The sequence below is a fragment of the Armigeres subalbatus genome, unplaced genomic scaffold (assembly GCF_024139115.2).
Source record: "Armigeres subalbatus isolate Guangzhou_Male unplaced genomic scaffold, GZ_Asu_2 Contig1400, whole genome shotgun sequence".
In the NCBI taxonomy this organism is placed as follows: domain Eukaryota; kingdom Metazoa; phylum Arthropoda; class Insecta; order Diptera; family Culicidae; genus Armigeres; species Armigeres subalbatus.
The window spans coordinates 1-18,596 of NW_026942178.1; the positions used below are offsets into that span (position 1 = coordinate 1).

An 18,596-nucleotide genomic window follows, 5' to 3' on the forward strand; every position below is an offset into this window, starting at 1 on the left:
TACTTAATTCGTCTTAGACGGTCGTTTAAAACCTTCAGCGTCAATAAACCAATGAATTAAACCAATGAAAAAAATCACAAAAAAATCAAAGAAAATTCAGGGGGTATTTAAAAAGCTGAGAAAGTTCAGGTTAACCAAGAAATTAATTAATTCTAACCGCGTAAAAAACTTTTTTATATGGGCAATCGACAAAAAAATGTGGAACGCTTCACGATTTTGCGTGTCATCCTTGCGCAGGGGCCATGCTAATCTTCTCTGTATCGTTCCAATTTTAGTATATGTCTTGCCGAAGCAAAGACAATATATCGGGTCCGTATTCACTCTTATATACCCTCTTGCAAAAGAAACAATTCTAGTGATGGACGACTGAAAGAAGGACTTTATTTGCTTGGAACGAAATAATAAAGAGGGTCAGAAAAAAGGGTGTTTATTTCTTACCTACAGGTAAGCGGCACGTTTCAGCTGATCAGGGTAAAACACAAACAGGAAGGAAATAAAAATAGATTTGGTTTGTCTTTCAATTTTTTGATTTGTGTATTCCTTCTATTCACGAGCTGATCAATTTTTGAAGCATAGAGTCCATTCACACTAAACTCATTCAACGGATTTTAGTGATTTTTACTAAATTCTAAACAGCACAATTTTTGGGTAACTGTCATAGATTTTCTGTGAACTTAATTTATCGAACAGTCCTGCTGTTGAGAAATCTGCTTATCAATAAGCAGGAAATCTGGATTATGTTCAGCAAATTTTAGTAAATTTCCAAGCAAATCCCTGAAAAAAATCAAAATTCCTGAAAGTCTAAAAAATGTTTTACGAAAATGGCCTGGTTCAATAACACATAAAATCTATAAATAAACGAATGGAATGAAAGGCTTCCTGGGATCGTTCGCAAGTTAAGTAACGCTGTAGGGAGAGGAAGGGGGTCAGACAAAGCGTTACGTTAAAACTTCCCTACAAAAAATGATACGATGGGTAGAGAGAAAGTCTAAAAGTGGCAAACTTTGCGTTACGTGAACGGCTCCTCTGCTAGATGTTATTTAAAAACCTTTAATGATGCCTTCCCCCATTTGAAGTCATCTCTTCCTTAATAAAACATTTTCCGACGTAGGGTGCCCATAAAAATTGAACCGTTTAAAAATTCATTGCTTCCGATTAAATTTCAACCACCTGAAGTACGACGAACACTTGAACCCAGACATTCGGTCTGGAGCCCTTCACCAAACAACGTAGCGCCTAGTACACAATCAAGGGGGGTTGAATCGAGCCCACCTGTTATCCTCGTTCGTTGTGGTCGTGTCGTGTCGTTCGTGGTGGTCATGGACAGCTTCAGCGATTTTACCGCACAGGAAATGCAGTACCTCTACGATGATGACATTGTCGGGGAATAGCAAAGTAAAAATAATAAGGGAAAATGAGGGAAGCATGGTCTGACGGGGCATGGAGAAGAATCAATTTTTAATAATTTTGTAGAGCGAACATGCAGTACATATAGAATAATGGGAGAATGATAATCGTGCTGTATTATCGCGTACTTACTTCTGGTAGACATCCAAAATACGTCGAATGTTTATATTTTTTTCAAAATCCTTGAGTATAAATTAAACATATCAAATTGCGCAAATTATGTTATGAAGCATTCGACGTGTGAATATGACAACCATTTTTGCATATGTTAATTGGAATACAAAAAATACAAAGAAATACGAGAAAGGCAAAAAGATGAAGGGATAGAGGTCACAATCAACGTAATCTTCTTTTAATTTGAATTTACGATAAGTTTAGTAAGTTTCTCCTACGTATTGTGAAATATTTAAATAAGGTTAAAAAAATCTGTATTAATGATTTTGCCACTGCTTACCAAAATATTGAAACTGATTTATACTGGCATCATTTTATTTTTTAAACCCTTACTCCTTCAAGATTTATTATGCTTTGCAATACCTGAAAATAAAGAGAAGAGAAACATTAATTAAAATAGGCATATGCAGATTTATTATTTTATAACAATTTTTTTTATAACTCGCTTATTTATTAATTAGAATATAGTTTTTGTGCATAATTTGTACAAACAAAAAAATGTGGAACGCTTCACGATTTTGCGTGTCATCCTTGCGCAGGGGCCATGCTAATCTTCTCTGTATCGTTCCAATTTTAGTATATGTCTTGCCGAAGCAAAGACATCTTTTGGCGAAGCGAAATCATTTATATATCAACGTACGGTCGATTTGCTTCAAGTGATTTACATCAATTCAGTTCACTGCTCAAACTTTACAAACAGGTAGCGCCCGGCCAATTATTCTATCAACCATTTAGATACATTTCCATGTTTTCCAATTAGCAAATATTCAAATTGGAATTATGCCAGGAAGCTGAAGTTTTTCATGTTTCCAGACGTCCCTCCGACTTACGTACGCCGCACCGGAGCCGGCAGAAAAGAATGGTCTAAAATGCATCCATGCGGTAAAATCATTCAACAACTAGTAAGGGAAATGTTCCGATCTCCATCTCACTGTACATATATCCATCTCATCGCTAAACAAAGAAATACGGCACCGTTCAACATGCGTGAAAAATCACAAAAATAATAAACAAACCAAATTCCTTACCATTGCTTTGTTTTTGATGGGATGGAAATAGGAGCTATGAGATGAAGTGGCGAACCGTTCCCCTATTTTGTTAAATTCTCTATCCATTTCTTATTCAAAAGTGTCCTTTCGTATCTACCCAAAGCAAATAAAGTAAAAAATGTATATAAAAATCAAAATAGTTCATTACATACTTGATTTTATTTTGAGACGACAAAACGCTCAAAAGCTACATTCGAAGCTATCTTCCCCAAAATAGAGAAACGACGCGACTAAATATGCGTTGTGGTTATGAACAAATCAAATTTGTCTGGAAGTTTCAATTAGAGTCATTACCATAGAACGTTGTTTTCGATTTAGCTAGCCTTTAACTTTTCCTCTTTGACATCACCATAATCCCACACAACATGTAAAACGATAATCGTTCTTCAACGCGTCGCAAATGCTAATGGAAGTAAATTGGGAAATGATTGTTCTTTATTGTCAGCGTAGTCGCGCAATCGTTGACATCATCCTAATTGACTTCTCAAAAAGGCATTAGCCCCCAGTCAACGGACTATGTAGCCATTATAGGATGTGAACAAATCTTCTGAGGAACAAATTTTATGACTCGATGTTACCTGATGTATGTTATGGCTAAGCATATCAATAAGCAGGTAATTTTCTTGAGGTAAGCTAAATTCTATTTGTACCCTTCATTATGTCCATCACTAGAATTGTTTTTCTTGCAGGGGGATATATAAGAGTGAATACGACAGCAATGAAGTGTCTTTGCTTCGGCAAGACATATACTAAAATTGGAACGATACAGAGAAGATTAGCATGGCCCCTGCGCAAGGATGACACGCAAAATCGTGAAGCGTTCCACATTTTTTTATAAGTTCTTATAAAATTAGTCTTAAATTAATTTAGTCTAAAATTTAAAGAATTCATGAATATATAAATATAAAAAAGTTGATGGATGTATGAATCCACAAATTTAAGATTTTTTATGAGTTTCGAAATGTATACAAATGGATGCAAACAAATGTAAATTGAAGTAAATATGTAGTGGGATCTACTTGCCCAAAGTGCTCTATCGGCATTTCGAATGAGTTTTTCTGATTACATTAAAAAACATCATAGCCGCTTAGAGATTAATCTGGGTTATGTGTTTGTAATTAGTTTTGATTTTGTTCTTAAAAACTCAATAGTTTAATTGAATATTTACGATATATAATTCCATAACAAAATCACATAATGTCCAGTGTACATGTAAGTGTAACAAGCTTTGATACCGTACCGTTTGTTCTGATTCTCACTTCATCGCATCGATCACATCGAACCGGTTCGGACAATACAGCGTAAGGTAAATCACCCCTCACATTCTTATCCGAAAGACCTTCCGTTTTCCATCATCGTACGGTCTCATGCCGCGCGCTGATAACGGTTTCATGTAGTAAATATTTAGGTTCGCCGTTACAACTAATACGCGCTGAGCAGAACATCGAACGCAATCAAGGGCACACTTCCGCTGCACAATTTTATTCAAACGTCGTCGTCGTCGTCGTCGCCATCGCAGTGCAGAGAAAGTTCCCGCGCGGTGGCCGAACCGTCTACGTATAGACCGCACCGGCGCGGCATTGGCTTCTCGTCGGGACCGAGCGTAAACATCTGACGCGTGTGTGCAGTGCATGTCGGATGACACCTTCATCTTTCCGCTCTGGAGTTTGTTTGTGTACCGACAGGTGTACCGTTCAGGTTTAAATACTGAGTAGCGAATAGTTTTTTAGATTTTTTATATTCGATTGAAACACTAAAAAACAAACTAACAATTGTCATTTGTTAAGATGGCTATTCCTAAACAACTTATAGCTCGAATCTGAATGGTGGTACTAAACGCATAAAAAATATGGCATTTACACACTTGCAGTTTTCCTGTGCTTACAACCTGTAAACAACATTAACGACCCCGTACCGTGGCGACGACGCATATATTGAGTCCGCATTTTTCTTCGACTTGCATCGCATGTAGGACCTACATTGTAGGCGCTCGTAGCGGGCAACCGGACGGGAGCAAGAGAACTGGTTGACCTACTTCCGACCCGGAGCCCGGCCCGGGACGACCATCAGTAACGATTGTATTAATATGCTCGGCTCGATACCTTCCACACATATCGCTGTCGTCACTCACAGCCCAATGGCGTCATCGTCGTCGCGACCCAAACCGCTCCGCAGCCGGTGAGGAACTTGGGAGTGCGGAACGATAGAGGAGAAACTTGGTCATAAAACAGAATTGCACATTGCTGCAGTCAGTAAGTGGGAGAGCTCCTCCGGAAGAGCACTGGAGACGATCTGCCGGTTGCGCTGCTATGCCACGAAAGAAGGAAACACTAAACTCGTGACACTTTCCAGCTGCACGCCCATTTGTTGTTAGTTAAATAAATACACACACCAGAATTGGTGATTGTGTATATGGTACGAGTTTATGTTGTGTACTTCGTACATGATACTTGTGCTGCTGGGAAAATGTGACTGCAGTATCGTCGGGAAGGGAAAGTTACAACTTCCTCACACATCTGCAGTAAATGTTTGAAATGTTTACATCAGTAACAAAGTTTTGGGCACAAAATGTTGAACAGACAGAATAATGTATTCGATTTTTGCTTACCGTCTCTTATCCATTTTCAGTTGAAATAATAATATTCGTAACAGTTTGTGTCAGAATAATTTTATAATTTGGAATAAAACATTTCAAAAGTATCGCGAAAAAGTGCCAAACAATCGTGAGAAAATGATAAAAGTCAATTACACCCAGTTCTTATTTTACACGGGTGGGATTTAGTTGATTATGTCCTTTACCGTTAATGAAACTATGAGTTAACCCCATGAAAAAAATCACAAAAAATCAAAGAAAATTTATGTGATGAGCTGTGAAAAATCAGGTTAACCGGGAAATTAAAGAATACCAACCGTGTAAAAAAATATTGGGTGTAATAGAATATTCTCAGTGGCAGAAAGTTTAGCTTGAAAACTTTACTGAAAGTTGAAATAAATCTCTGCAATCATAGATCCGCTTAGAGAATCATTTGACATAGGGAGAGGAAGAATTCATCGAGTACATTTTTAAGAACTTCCCTAGTAAATTCCGACAAATTTTTCGAGAAAACTAGTAGAATATATAAAATAACTTCAGAATAAGCCAGAAGAATTTTCCTTGAATTTTCAGAAGATTTTTCTTCGTATGGAAAGACTACGAATGTTAACACCAAAACAGTTCTGGAAGTAGTTTATAAAATGTTCTTGAGGGAATTTGGAGGACCTCCAATGAGAATTTCAAGCGGATCTCCTAGAAAAATTTCTAATGGAAATACCGGTGGAATTTCGAGGGGAGTATCTGTGAAGAATTCTAAAGGAATTCTCAGGTTAATCTCTCCTAGTCAAATTTCTGAACTCCTGAGGATTTTTTAGGGGAATTTCGGGAGAATTCACGGGGGTACTTCCTGATGAATTCTTGGAGGAAAGTATGAAGGAATTCCATTCCTGGAGGAACTTTTGAAGGAGTTTCTGGAGGAACTTTCCGAGGAATTCCTGGAAGATGTTCGGGGAGAACTCGTGGTGGAATTTCCGGATGTATTCCTGAGGAACTTTCAGAGGAACGTATGAATAAAGGGTGGCCGTGTATATAGGTGTATAAGATTGTCATGAAATGTTCAGGGACTGAGATACCATACATAAGCTTGATACACAATTTTTTCACTTTAATTAGTTAATACCCACTTTTTTTCTCAAATACGATTTCGTACAAGTTCTAAATCAACATTTTCCGCTTCAAATCTTTCCCAACAAACAAATTAGCTCATTTCGACACGGTTGTTTCATAAGGGCCAATGTCGCAAACGTAAACAATGCCTTTTCCTGCAAATTCCTCGACAACTAGGACCGCTCCCAGCTAACAACCACTTGAAACTGGTGGCGCTCCGCGCCTTCTATCGAACGGAAGTGGAAAATACCGCCAGAAGCCTCTAATCTTCCTGAAATCAGCAGAAGAAGTCAATGTTTACGTTTGCGACTTTCGCCCTTTTGAAACAACAATGTCGATTTTATTGTTGCAGTCGATTTATAGACTTATTTTTAAATTATTTTTAATATATTTTAACGCCTCTAACTATTACAAAAATCGAAAACAAAACATCAAAAAAGTGCCGCTGTGTGAATAAAATTTATCAAATATCAGTCAAAAATTAAATTTCAGCATTTTTTTATTTTGTTTTTCAATTATAGAAGTGACAAAACAGATGGGGTTTTCGCGAAGCTAACCTGAAATTAATCAAAGAATTAAAAATGTTGACGTTATTATTATTAGCCAATATAAAATGTTACCGCGCGATAGCAATACAGCATTTTATGTTGCATAATTTTAAAAATTTGCCTACAAAGCTCCAATTTTTATTATAACCAAGTATCTTTGGATCGGCCGCAGCTCCGGTGATTTAGAGGCCATTGGTACAACATTGGATTACTAGCATCTTTTCTTAAGGTGTGGATTACTGAGGTGTGTGCACAACATTATATCGCGCACGTCTTTTTCCTTCGACTGAAATTTCGAAACTACTATAAATTTTGCAATGAAATTCACGCAGTTTAAATAACACATGCTGAAGCCGTCGTACAAAAAAAATTACAATCAACCCAGAAAGCGAAATGTTATCGACCTTTGAATGTGATGCAATTTGATTCCGTACACCCTTTAAACTTCTGAAGAAATTTCTGACTGAACTCAGGCATTGCAATATCATCTGAGCACAGGATATTATCTTTGTACAAAGATATTTATTACCCCTAATCAAAAAGCAACAAAACAACAACGAAAGCCATGAAAAAATGTTTCTGCATGACGAACATTGTGCTTTGTTTACTGAGCAGATATCCCATCATTTTATCAGTATCTTTGCTCAGAAGATCAAATGATGGGGTCGTTTGCAATGCCTGCTGAACTTCTATAGGAGTTCCTGGAGAAGCCTCCAGAGAAATCCCTGCAGGAACTTCCGGAGGAATACCTGGAGGAACTTCCAGGAGAAACTTCGAAAGGGAATCCTGGAGGAGCTTCCTTAGGAATCCATGGAGGTACTTAGTGAGGAATTCCCAGAGGACCCTATGACACTCTTGCCTCAACACAAGTAGATCACTCTCTCTCTCTTTCTCTCTGCTGAAGCAGCACACGCACTATCCTACCAAAGTAGGGACACTTTCCATGCCAGTTGGCACTCCCTGGGCTCCTGTGCGCTTTGTGCGGCAGACGGTCGCTTTGATAGGGCCTACTTGTGGACACATGTAGCTTTTTGTCAAGGTTTAGTCGAGCCCACTACCAAACCCCACCACGTCCTTGGCAGGCCCCCTCACTCACAGAGGTTGTAAAGCTCTTGGGCATAGTCCCTGTTGCCCTGATAGTGAGGCTGTAGTGCACGTATTTTGCCAACCTAATTTCTATCATTACCGCTCTTACTTCGTAATGGAGGCCAGTTTCAAAGGAGCTACCATGCTCTTTTTTTAGCGCGAAAAAGAGAGAAAGTGAACTTGTTGCAAACATGTTCGAAGGTTCAAATGAGGAGTCAAAAATACAAGTCCTAATGCAACAATAATTAGTGCATATGCCTATATGCAAAGAGCCACAAACAAGCCACAACAAGTCGCGTCGCAACTGAAGAAAGATATAATTTTGTTTCTTGTGGGCTACAAAACTGTTCGAGTATAACTGGAGCACGATGTGGCACTTGATCCACCAAATACAGGGTTTGCAGAAATCGCTCTCAATAGATAACGAACAACGATAAAAGAGAGGCAAAACCTCTTCGAATTATAACAAGCCATGAAAACAAAACTACCGGACTTGTATTTACAAGTTGAAAAAAAAACTGATTCGGATAGGCGGCCCCCACCGAGGGGGTTTGATAAAACGCTTTGTTCTCGCTAATTTTATGTTGAAGACCATATTTTTTTCGCGCAGCTGTGTAAAACAAGTTGAAATGCATCATCAGAATCGGTGCCCCCCGCAATTGGGGCTTATTAAAAGAAATTTATCATGGGTTGTAGCCCCCCGAATCAGTTCATTATCGTAACAGCTACCGAAAAACGTCTCTCACGGTATGCTACCTATCGAGAGTGTATACAGACATGATAAGTGAGAGATTTGCTCATTCTCCTTTGGATTCAAACCCTGCACACAATGATTCGTAGAATCTGACGGTTTGTCGGGGTAGTAAACTATTTACAGTTGATTATAAGAGCTAGAAGGAATTGTAAATATGAACACGTCTCGAACCGGTACCCAGAACACTCCTAGTACTGTTGACGAATCTCAATCCAAATTTATTTAATTCGGAACACCTATCATCTGTAGGACTTCTTTAAATTAGATACGAGATGCCACATCTCAAAACCTACGGGGTTGGACTTTTCTTATACTTTGTATTAAGTGTAATATCACAAAATAGAATTTCGAATTGAAATATTGTGTTTATTATACAGTAAAAGAAAAGACCAACCACGTACTGCTTGCCGTTTTAAATTACATTGCTTTTAGAATTTTTGAGAAGAGTTTTAAAAATTTCTACGTATGCTTTCCCGTGGATATTTTTCATATTATCATCTTTCTGCTTCTTCTTCTTCTTCATGCAACATCAAAGCGCCAATAAGCAAAGACCCACAAACAAGCAGTCCAACAAGTCGCGTCACAACTGAAGAAAGATATAATTTGTTTCTTGTGGGCTCTTCAGATTTATCTTCGAAAATATCTTCAAAAATCCCTCCCGAAATATATTAAGCAATTCTCCTGGAGTTGTGTGTGGAATACTACCGCCCCGCAGCTTAGTGTTCATTAAGCACTTCCACAGTTATTAACTGCGAGGTTTCTAAGCCAAGTTACCATTTTTGCATTCGTATATCATGAGGCTAACACGAGGATACTTTTATGCCCAGGGAAGTCGAGGCAATTTCCAATCCGAAAATTGCCTAGACCGGCACCGGGAATCGAACCCAGCCACCCTCAGCATGGTCTTGCGTTGTAGCCGCGCGTCTTACCGCACGGCTAAGGAGGGCGCAAGGACGTGGTCAGAACAGATCTCGACTGCTGGAGAGTGCATTGTTTTCATCTAAGAGATAGAGATTAGACCCCGTGGTGAGTGGTAACCGGTGAAAGTGATGATACTCTCATACAATAGTCTAGGCACTCTAGACTTGTACAACGCTAGAGCTGTGCGCTGCCGCGCCTTGGTGGTCTTGGTGGTTCATATTTGTTAGAAGAATAAATTCCGTTTAAACCCTTATAGGTTTGAAAATTTTCGGCTGCGCCGCTGAAAAAATATGCACATCAAACCTGTTTTTACGTCACTTATTGGGAGGACGTAAATCAAATATGATGAACAAAGAATTGTTTTTCATTTAATTCATGGATCTTTGGATTCCTTTGATACATCATTTTGCAATCCAAAGACTCAAATTTGATTTTTGGGGCCAGAAACTACTACATCAATTAGTTGAACTTTTGTGTTGAATATGTTATCGTCAAATGTTTCAGGTCTCTCAAGGTCTTTTCCAGAGTTTAGGCTTCCACACCTCCACGCGTAAATTAAGATATTTCGGCCTTTTGGCGTCCAGTTGACCATGTATCATTATTCTTAGCGACTCATAAATCAAATTGGACATAACTTCATTATATGTTTCATTTCAGGTAAACCTAGAATTCTCTGAAGTATTGGCCTTATGGTCTATACGCATAACGAAAGATCTATGAGCTCCTTTTAAAAATAAAACATGCTTTTAGAGATCATTTGAATCAAATTGGATTTGAATTGAATGCATGTTTCATTCCAAGGAATCCAAGAAGTCCATTAATTGGAGTACAGGCCTTAAAGTCAATACAAGTAACGAAAAATCTATCAGCTCCTTTTAGATATGGAACAAGCTCTTAGTAATCATTTGAACCAAATTCTATTTGAATTGACCTTTCCCTTCAAAGATTTCTATTCGCTTAATCGATTCTTTAATTTATTTAAGATCAACTTTCCCAAATAATCCATTTTTTACGCTTCTAACTTCTAAATGTTTTTTTAAACAAAAGTAGAAAAAATGCTGCTTTTCAAGTTTGGCCTAACATAAAAGGTCAGCCAGCCTAGGGCTGAAAACTTCAAAAAAAAAAAAAAGTTTGGCCTAACATTTACCCGATCATGAATCAACATCAGTTCAATTCTTCGATTTTTAAAATTGACCTTACATAAGTCAAAGAATCGACTAAAGCAATTGAAATGACAGGAGAGCTTAATTGAATGCCTGTTCCATTCCAAGCCACTCAAGATTTTTTAGAATTGGAGTACAGGTCTTGAAGTCAATACGCATAACGAAAGATTCATTTGCTCCTTTCATAAATGAACATGCGGTTAGTGATCTTCTTATTAACATTACATATCTCACTGGGACAGTACCACCTCGCAGCTTAGTATTCATTAACCAATTCCACAGATGATTGCTCCGAGGTTTCTAAGCCAAGTTATCATTTTTGTATTTGTATATTATGAGGCTAACACGATAATACTTTCATGCCTTGGAAAGTTGAGAAAATTTCCAACCCGAAAACTTTCCTAGACCAGAAATCGAATCCACCTCCTTCACTTTATAGCTTACTTACGTAGCATCTTACCGCATGGCTAAGGAAGAGGAAATTCTCAGAGGACCTGGAATAATATACTTTTTGAGGGCATATCCAATTTGGTTCTACAGATTACAAGGCACATTGTCAATTTTATGAAACAGATAACAGCCGTTAGGATACACGTGCAAATCTTAAGGCCTAAACTCCAGGGAATTCTTGGATGGACTGAAATAGAAAAATTGTTGAACGCTCATCAAATTCAATTCTACGGAACACAATCAACATAAGCGATTTAAAAAAGCTAGCAGCGCTCAAGTAGGTCAAGACCTACCTATTCCAGGGAATTCTGATATGAACTGGGATGCAATAAATGTTGAAGGAATATCCATTTTTTTCTATGTCGGTAGGAACGAGTCCTTTCTAATTATTCGTGAAATTTGGAGAACAGTTGTGAGTTGTGTTTATTATTTTATTTGCTCGAAAGAAGCTTAGAAAACGAAAAGATTGTGAATCATTGTATTTGAACGACGGAGGTCACAATGTCGAACAAAATCATAACTCTTAATTGTTTGATCGAACTCAATACAAGAGTTCCCTTCCTCTCCCACAACATTTTTTTTTGCTACGCCACTGATTCACTGATGGCGGTAAGCACCAACGAGGATAATACAACAATCAAGTATTATCCTTGAATTTCATAAGCATCAAACAGCATCATCCACAGATTTTAATACAGTATTAACTTTTAATACGTCGATTGATGATGATTTAAACACGCCTGCATGAATTCCTGGTGGTGTTCTTGATGGAATTTCTGGTGGAGCTCGTGGAGGAAGTCCTTGTGGAGTTCGTGAAGAAGTTTCTAGTGGAGTTAATGAAAGAATTCCTGGTGGCGTTTTGGTAAGAGTAGCTGATTGAGCGGCTGGAGAAAATTCTGGTTGAGTTCATGAAAAAATTTTTGGAGGTGCTGCTGGAGTTGTGGCAGGAATTCTTGGTGGTGTTCCTGGTGGAATTTCTGAGAGATTTGCAGGTGGAGTTCCTGCTTTCAGAGAAAAAAATTGCTTCCAGAATGACTGGACGAATTCCTAACGAAGTTCCTGTTGGGAAGAGGAATTCCTGGCGGGGAAGGAACAATTTCTGGCAAAGTTCCTGAGTTTATGGAGGAATTCCTGTTAATGCTCCTTGAGAAATTGCTGATTAAGCGGTTCCTGCAGAAGTTGCTTATGGTGATCCTGGAGGAAGTTCTTGTGGCGTTCTTGGAAGAGTTGCTAATGGTGGAACGGAGAAACCCTTAATGGATTTGCTGGAGAAATTTCCGGTGGATTTACTGGAGGATTTCGCAGCAAAGTTGCAAGAGAAGTTCCTGGTCCTGATAGAGTTCCAGAGGGAATTGCTGGTGCAGCTGCTGGAAGAACTGCTTGTGGAGTTGCTGGAGAAATTCCTGGTGTTCCAGGAGAAAATGAGTATGAAGCATATGAGGGAGTTCCTGGTTAAGTTTCTTGATGAATTACTGGTGGAGTTCCTGTGGAAATTGCTGTTGAAGCTGTCGGAGGAACTGATGGTGAAATTCCTGAAGAAATTGCTGGTGGAACTGCTAGAGGAATTCATGGTGGAGTTGGGAATGCTGGAAGAAAACCTGGTCAAGATCCTGGATCAATTGTTTGTGGTGTTTTTGGAGGCATTTTTGTTGAAGTTGTTGGAGGAATTCCTGGTGATGTTGCTGGAGGATTTCCTATTAGGAGTTCCTGGAAAAATTGCTGGTGGAGATTCTGGGAGGATTTCCTTCTGATATTTCTGGATGAGTTTTAAATTGAGGTCCTTGAAGTTTCTGGAGGAATTCCTAGTGATGTTGCTGGAGGATTTCCTATTAGGATTCTTGAAGGAATTGCCGGTGAAGTTTCTGGAGGAATTGGTTTTGATGATCCTGGAGGCATACCTTGTGGAGGTCTCATAAAGTTCCTGGAGGAATTCTTGGTATTTTTTTTAGAAAAATCACTGGTGGAGCTGCTAGAGAAATTCCTGAACGAATTATATGTATAATTATTGCTGCAATTTTTGGAGGAATGCCTGAAAGATTCACTGTTAGAATTTGCGCTGGAACTACAGAATTATCGGTGAAATTGCTGAATTAATTCCCGGTGGAATTACTTAAAGAAATTTCACGGGAAATTACTGAAGGATGTTTTGATATAAATTTTGAAGCGAAATATGAATAAAAACAAACAGCAGAAGTCATATCGCATTTTTTGTGATTCCATCATTCTCATACGCACACTACCTCAAAAGCCTTCATAGAAAAATATGGCTGCGTACTTAATACGGACTTGGTGCTTACCGCTCGAGGTATTAACTTTAATACCGGACTATTGAAAATCCGTATTAAATCGAGTATTATCCTCGTTGGTGCTTACCGCCATGAGTGTGGTTTCTTTGGGTGTGGTATTTCTGAGGATGTTTCCCCTACCCCTTCAGATATTATGGAGAATTATTCCTCCAACGATTTTTAGACCACATCAGACTGTAATTTTTCCTCATCTGAACCCAAGTATTCCTTTTTCTTGTCCGGCTGTTCGGCCACATTGAGAGTTGACGTAAAGTCAATGTCAACTTCTCTCCACGAACAGCCTAGATAGCCGTGTGGTGTCGGCAGCTGGTTATCTGGCTAAGAATAACATTACGGATTGCCTGTTCCAGTGGTAAAAGTCCACCATACAGGTGACCCCTAATTCTCGGTGTGATGCGGCTTTATGCTTACCGTGCCTACGAATGAATGGTTAGGGGGGTCTAATAAGAACCTATCCGCAAACGGAGCCTGTGAAGCACCAGGGCCCCCTTCACAGTATTTTAGCCCTCGCTGCGCTAACCGGAGCTATGGCGTAGTTGACTTTTTACTTCTCCGAGATAATCGGCTACTCTTATTCAACCTCATCGTGAGGTTAAATAAGAGTGGGGTTGTGAATATGTGTTTTAATTAGTTTTCAACAAATTGTCACCTATATGGATTCGCATTATGCGGTTTTCACAGTGTACTCTGTGTCTCGTCTTTGACGTTCGGCTCTGACTACTCTTGTTCAATCTCAACGTGAGTGTGGGATTATGAATATGTGTTTTACTTAGTATTCAACAAACTTCCACCTATATGGATTCGCATTATGCATTTTTTTTACAATGTACTTTGTGTTTGTCACCTATATGGATTCGCATTATGCGCTTTTCACAGTGTACTCTGTGTTTCGTCTTTGACGTTCGGCTTCAGCTACTCTTGTTTAATCTCAACTTGAGGTTGAATAAGGGTGGGGTTATGAATATGTTTTTAACTTAGTTTTTCAACAAATTTTCACCTATATGGATTCGCATCAGCTATGGGAAAACTCACTCACTCACACGAACCACGCAGATTTAAAATCCCTATCCATCACCGAACACACGATTGCAAAATGAATGCTACTCAACCCAACAGCTAGCCAACAAACGATTCATACCTACTGAGTGCCTCCCCAGCAGGAATAAGTGAAACCAAAGATAGTGCGAAAAGAAATCGAGAGATGAGGATAAACCGATGTATAGTGAGTGCAGCAGAAAATGCTGAGTTGGACTCAGAAGATTGATTCAATTTAGACTCAATGATTCGTTTTGCGGGCTGAATCTTTCTGCCGAATCCTCACTCACCACTCAATTGCGATTTAATTCGTTTACGAACCGAATGTAAACAAATACTCGGCTATGCATCATTTGCTATCTGTGGGAAAGATTCGGTGGTGAATTTTGTCTGTTTGTTTTTGGCACGATTCGTTACTAACTGAAGCCAAACGGTAGACAATCGAAATCGAAAATATTGGAAGGGCTCGTGTACGTTTGTTTAATTTGCGATTGTGTGTAGAGGTGAGTGAAAGATTAACGCTAAATGAACCGATTTTTCTCATACCTGATTCGCATTATGCGTTTTTTTTACAATGTACTTTGTGTATGTTACCTTTATGGATTCGCATTATGCGTTTTTCCCAGTGTGCTCTGTGTCTCGTTCTTGACGTTCGGCTTCGGCTACTCTTGTTCAATCTCAACGTGAGGTTAAATAAGAGTGGGGATATAAATATGTATTTTACTCAGTTTTCAACAAATTGTCACCTATATGGATTCGCATTATGCGTTTTTTTACAATGTACTTTATGTATGTTACCTATATGGATTCGCATTATGCGTTTTTTTACAATGTACTTTGTGTTTGTCACCTATATGGATTCGTATTATGCGTTTTTCAAAGTGTAATCTGTGTTTCGTCTTTGATGTTTGGCTTCAGCTACTCTTGTTTAATCTCAACTTGAGGTTGAATAAGGGTGGGGTTATGAATATGTTTTTAACTTGGTTTTTCAACAAATTTTTCATCTATATGGATTCGCATTATGCGTTTTTTTACAATGTACTTTGTGTATGTTACCTTTATGGATTCGCATTATGCGTTTTTCACAGTGTACTCTGTGTTTCGTTCTTGACGTTCGGGTTCGGCTACTCTTGTTCAATCTCAACGTGAGGTTAAATAAGAGTGGGGTTATGGATATGTGTTTTACTTAGTTTTCAACAAATTGTCACCTATATGGATTCGCATTATGCGTTTTTCACAGTGTACTCTGTGTTTGGTTCTTGACCTTCGTCCATTGTTACGTCCTCTGTGTTTTTGTGACACCTCTCTTTAGTCCCTAGCTGAATGCGTGTGAGTCTACATAATTGACTTTCCTATAAATGGTTCCATTCTCCTTCCCAACTTCACTTCCTGTTCCTTTCCCCTTTTCACTTCCTTTTCCGTCAGGTAAATGATGAGAAAGGCCAGTGAAGGCGATGGCACAAATCTCCCAAATTGAGGGGAACGTGCCTCCTGAGCCGACGTTCTGATACCTGATACCTCAAAAGCCTTCATAGAAAAATATGGCTGCGTACTTAATACGGACTTGGTGCTTACCGCTCGAGGTATTAACTTTAATACCGGACTATTGAAAATCCGTATTAAATCGAGTATTATCCTCGTTGGTGCTTACCGCCATGAGTGTGGTTTCTTTGGGTGTGGTATTTCTGAGGATGTTTCCCGTACCCCTTCAGATATTATGGAGAATTATTCCTCCAACGATTTTTAGACCACATCAGACTGTAATTTTTCCTCATCTGAACCCAAGTATTCTTTTTTTTTGAATTCTCTGGAAATCTTCCACCCAGATATTTCGGAAAAAAAAACTTCTTTATGAATTCTGGGAGCTCGATGGGGAATGGTCCCTCCAAAAGATCATGACAGTCCCTCTCGCTCGAATTTTGAGAAATCCCTTCTCCTTCAGGCATTTGGTAAAATATATCATCCTATGTTCCTGGCGAATTTCGCACCATATGCCAGATAATTCATCTTTATGATAACTCTGGGGATTTTCTCCTTCATTGTGTAGAAATATTTTCCTACGAATAACAGGAAATTCCTCAGACATGACTTCTAAAAGTTCCTTAAAGAAGGATTACTGTCAAAATCTTATCCAAGAAGTCTCGGGAGTTTTATTCTCCCTGTTTTCCATGCATTCCAATAATTCCTTATCTAGAAATTCTGAGGAATAAATAATAAATACTGGATAAGAAAAACCTGGAAAAGTTCCAGAAAATTTCTAAATTTTGTCCTGCTGGAATTCTCTCATCTGAACTTTTTGATGGGCCTTACTTCCCTTATTTGAAAATTGCCATGTCGCAGCTAAGTGTTTATTGAGTACTTCCAATAGTTATTAATTGTGAGGTCTCAAAGTAGACTCACTATTTCTGCATTCCTGTGTCATAATACTGACACGATTATACTCATCGGCATAGGGAAGTACCAAAAAATCTGCACCGTACCATGCATGGCCTTGCTTTATAGCCGCCAGGCTATGGAAGTCATAGTTCAGAATTTTTGCTAGAGTTCTCACTAGGAATTACACACCCTCCTGGACAAACTATTGAAACCTGAAGAAAGTTTGAAAGAATTTTGAAGGGGTACTTATTGATTGGTTCATTACCTAAGGTTTTCCTACATAAATTTTCGATGACATTTTTGGATTGATTTCTGATGGAATTTTAGAAGTAAATATTGCAAAAAAAATGAATGAATTACTAAGAGAATACCTGAAAAAAATCAGGAATATATTTCATAAAGAATTCCCTAAAGATGAATATCCGAGATATCGCCTGATGAATTTTTCAAGAAACTGTAGGAAATACTCCTGAAGGAAATTTCCAAAGATTTCCTGGAATTTATCTTTAAAAGAATATTCGAAAATGTTCAAGAGATACATTTCAAAGAATTCCTAGAGGCCTTTCCAGTAAATTATTTAACAATCTTCAAATGATAAAATAGAACCAAAAGTTCGTAATGGTAAATACTGCCCAAAGCTAGCCAAGAAATAATTTAAGCATTAAATGTTACCAAATCTTCATAGTTTAAGAATAATTGTGACAATCGCATTCAGTGAAAACAACGATTTTACTGGTTATTCACTTAACTGACTAATATGCAACCACTTCTATAATTAGCAATTTCTAATCTACATTTCAATCTTATTTATCCCAAAACAAAAATTTATGAAGAAAATTATTCAGCTCTTTTTTAGTGGAATGTTTTCACTGTCATAAGACGAGTTTAGCACAATTTCATTTAATTCCACCACTTCGAAATGGTGGAATTGAATGGATTTGTGCTAAACTCGTCTTATGACAGGGAAAAAATTGTGACATTTTGTTAAGTCAGCTCATTGCGGTTTTTCTCAATAAATTAACCTCTTCTCATTAATTCCTTCAGAAACAAGAATATAAATCGTAGCTTTAATGCACACAATCTTCCCGATCCCGTTCAGCTTGATGACGGAAAAGGACACAATATACGTGGTGCCAATGCTATACACTGAGGAAACTGCTCGTAAGACCATCATGAGATTCTCTTTTTCGTTACAATAAAATGTATCGATCTCATGAAATATTTTTAGTTTGTTTTTTTTTTTCGGGAGACTCTTTTGATGTTTTCCGAAATATTCTTCGGATATGATTCAAAAAAATATAACGATTTTTTTTTCGTTGTGTTGGCCTCATGATATGCGAGTGCAAAAATGGTACTTGGCTTAGAAACCTCGCGGTTAATAACCGTGAAAGTGCTGAATGAACTCTAAGCAGCAAGGCAGCAATGTCGCAGTGGGGGATGTAATGCCAATAAGAAGAGGAATAATGTAATAACATGGACAGGCATGGGAAAAATCAAATTTTCAAATAATCGAGGATGAGCAACACTCTCATGCGATCACAAATCCAAATTATCAATTGATAAAAACTCGCTAGCGAGTGAGAATCGTTCAACAATTGTATCTCGATTTAAGCACTTACCGTTACTT

General features: G+C 38.2%; 1 long non-coding RNA gene and 3 other non-coding genes across 4 annotated transcripts; 2 read left to right on the forward strand and 2 right to left on the reverse strand.

The window, feature by feature from the left end:
* Nucleotides 1–192: 192 nt before the first annotated feature.
* LOC134202751 (U6 spliceosomal RNA) lies at nt 193–299 on the reverse strand. Its single transcript, XR_009977328.1, has one exon. It is a non-coding gene; the product is annotated as a U6 spliceosomal RNA (small nuclear RNA).
* Nucleotides 300–2,075: 1,776 nt separating this feature from the next.
* LOC134202752 (U6 spliceosomal RNA) lies at nt 2,076–2,182 on the reverse strand. Its single transcript, XR_009977329.1, has one exon. It is a non-coding gene; the product is annotated as a U6 spliceosomal RNA (small nuclear RNA).
* A 959-nt stretch (nt 2,183–3,141) lies between these two features.
* LOC134202749 (uncharacterized) lies at nt 3,142–3,462 on the forward strand. Its single transcript, XR_009977327.1, has 2 exons — nt 3,142–3,258; nt 3,320–3,462. It is a non-coding gene; the product is annotated as an uncharacterized LOC134202749 (long non-coding RNA).
* Nucleotides 3,356–3,462, forward strand: LOC134202753 (U6 spliceosomal RNA). Its single transcript, XR_009977330.1, has one exon. It is a non-coding gene; the product is annotated as a U6 spliceosomal RNA (small nuclear RNA).
* Nucleotides 3,463–18,596: the final 15,134 nt, after the last annotated feature.